A 3,010-nucleotide genomic window follows, 5' to 3' on the forward strand; every position below is an offset into this window, starting at 1 on the left:
AGGGAGGGACGTCACTGATGACGTTTCGAAAACACTCAGGAACACGGGCCCAATGAGCGGCTGTGGCGGCGCCCGTTCTTGGTAAAGTGTTGCCGCTGGCTTGAGGAAACGAAAGTTAAGAGAATGGACTATCAGGGATCGTAAAAAAATAAAAAATTCAAAGTAGTCGTGTTGAACTGCACACCTCAAAGTGAAAAACGAGGCACAACCCTGGGGTTGCTTTTCGTAAACGGAGGATCGGGAGATTATTTGAGCTGTATTTGTTCGTTAATGGGTTTTGCGTTTGGCATCAACTCAAGATTAAGAAATGATCCCTAACCAAGCTGGGATATCAGTCCATGCTGGCACAGTTTAGTGCCCAGGGCTATATTAACAGGGATATTTCGTTATATTTGGTGTGCCAAGTGTTCCTTGGACTTGAAAAGAGTCTCTAAATACGGTTTCTATCAACCTTTACCCTTCTGCCACATGCAAAAACAGTAGGTGTCTCGGGTAAATTACGAAAAAAGTAATAATAAAGGCAATTTCGACATAATTTAGCCGTGCATTCCTACGAAAACGCAAAAAGCTCTGCCATCAACAAAGAATATATAGAATCTAGCAAGCACACTTTGAGCTTTTGAACAGATGTAAGTAAGCGAATTACATTTTTTTTCTATCACTTCTCAAAAAACAGTAGCCGACATTTCAGTTATCTACTGTATCTGCCTCCCCAAATGGCTTCAATAACATGGCTGGTTTGAGTCTTCAGGACTCCCACAATCCCGCATTGAGCACTCAACCACAACCCAAAAAAAAAACCCTAACATTAACAACAGTGGTGTAATAACTCGAAAAAATCATAAAGTTTATAATGGGCCAACAGTAAATTAAGTAAGAAGCTTGTTGTTGTGTGGTAACCAAAACTGCACTCTGTATTCTAAGTGAGGTTTGCAAGTGAACTGTAAAGTTTAAGAAAAACTTGGCTGGATCTAAATTTTACACCTATTGGTCTATACCCCAGAATCCAGCTTGCTTTTTATTGTATCTCCACCATGTTTTGATGAGAACACAAAGAGACGTAGCAATCTGCTCTCTGCACAAAGATTGTTTGGAAAGAGCACCGGTACACACTGTGTTCTGAATTAATGAAAATGATCCAAACAGGATCAATGGACCCCACAAACACTCCTGACTACAACTCCCCTCCCCTCAAGCCCACCCAAAGAAAATAACTTTGCAGTGCAGTGGGACAGTTTCATATAACATCTTCAAAACACTGCAGATTTCATTATGTGGATTAACACATATTCATGGGCATAGAGTTTCGATTTAACAGAACAGAAACTGAAAGTGTTTCTCTTAGTGGAAAGCCTAAAACACACTACTAAATGGTATACCTCAGTATGCTATATTGTTTGCTATAAATATTTGAGATGGTGTAATTGTGTACATGTTCTTAGAGTTGTCAGGTTAACCTGACTTTCGTAGAAGCAAGAAAGCTAACATTAGGTTTGTAGTATTATGTAAACAATATGTTTATTTCCTTTGCCCTTGTTTTTAAGAGCCAGGATAACAAATAAACATTAGGTATTCAGAACAGTAAAAATGTTGACACAATGCATCCAAAATAACTAAAAAGGCTTCCAAAATCAAAGAAAATAGAAAGTACTTGAACGTGTTTATTTATTTGGCTGTCTACTTCAAGAGGTGAATCTGATTTACAAATATGAAGGATGTGATTGTGAATCAGCCTTTTTGGGCTTTAGTCTGTGGGTAACTGGGTTTTATTCCAGACCTGGGGTGCTGTTTGCATGGAGTTTGTTTGTTCTCCTGTGTTTGTGTGGGTTTCCTCCCACACTTACTGGTAGGTTAATTGGTTTCTGGGAAAATTACCCCTGGTGTGAGTGTGTGCGTATCTGTGACAGTGTGTGCCCTGCGATGGACTGGTGTCGACGAACAGGGTGTACAGTATCTTGCTTTGTGCCTGTTGCCTGCTGAAATTGGCTCCAGTTCCTTTGCAACTCTGAATTGGAAGGACCAGTTAGAAAATGGTTGGATGAATCAAAATTCATGAATTAGAAAACAGTTTGTGTTAACAAAATTGGAGACACTTTGGCCTGGCTATAGACTTTATTATAGCAGACAGAGGAAAATTGAAGAGAAGCTGCAGGTCTGGTTTGGCCAGATTATGACTCACCCATTGCCTAATCACTGAGACGTTTGTCCCGAGTTCAACATGTGCTAATCATTAATGAGACATGGTTGTCTCGTCTGTGTAATTTTAGATTTCATTTCCCTGAAAATATTAGTATGGCACTGTTTGCTTTGCTTGTTCCACAATTGTCCACCTCTAGGACTTGATAAAACACATATCAAGCTCTGTTTGCATATTAAGCCAATGACATGACTCAGCAGCTTTGTTCTTTTACAGTTATACAGCTGCTAATTTCTTTGCTGGAAGACTGTAACACAGTGGTGTTGTTCAATATACAATTCTTTATAATTTTCCTCTGATTAACTTCTTATTAAAGGCCTCACACCTGTCTTCAGACACAATAGCTTTTAAATAGCATCAAGGTTGATTTCCCTTGAGCACAAGATGTTCTCTGTGACTAAAAGCACAATTTCTAGCTGAAATTGAATTAACTGAAGGTGGAACACTGAAACGCTAACCCAAGGAGACTTTCTTTCTGTCACTTCATTTGAATTTGTATAGACAATTGTTCATCCTCAGGATGCCCCTTTTTCCACCTCCAAATGTTATGTCACTAATGGCTTATTTTTACCCCTCACATTTTTCTCTCTCATCTTTTACAGACCACAACCCCTTTTTATATTTAGAACTTAACCAAAGTGACATATCCATCCATTTTCTAACTGTTTTTTTCAATTCAGGTCATGGGGGAGCTGGAGCCTTTCCTGGCAAGCAGCGTACATCCTGGACGGGATGCTAGTCCATTGCAGAGGATAATCAGGGACAAACACGCAGACACTCACACCAGGGCCCACCTGGATGATGCGACAGCAG

Source organism: Atractosteus spatula, chromosome 7, assembly GCF_055471065.1.
Source record: "Atractosteus spatula isolate fAtrSpa1 chromosome 7, fAtrSpa1.hap1, whole genome shotgun sequence".
Classification (NCBI taxonomy): domain Eukaryota; kingdom Metazoa; phylum Chordata; class Actinopteri; order Semionotiformes; family Lepisosteidae; genus Atractosteus; species Atractosteus spatula.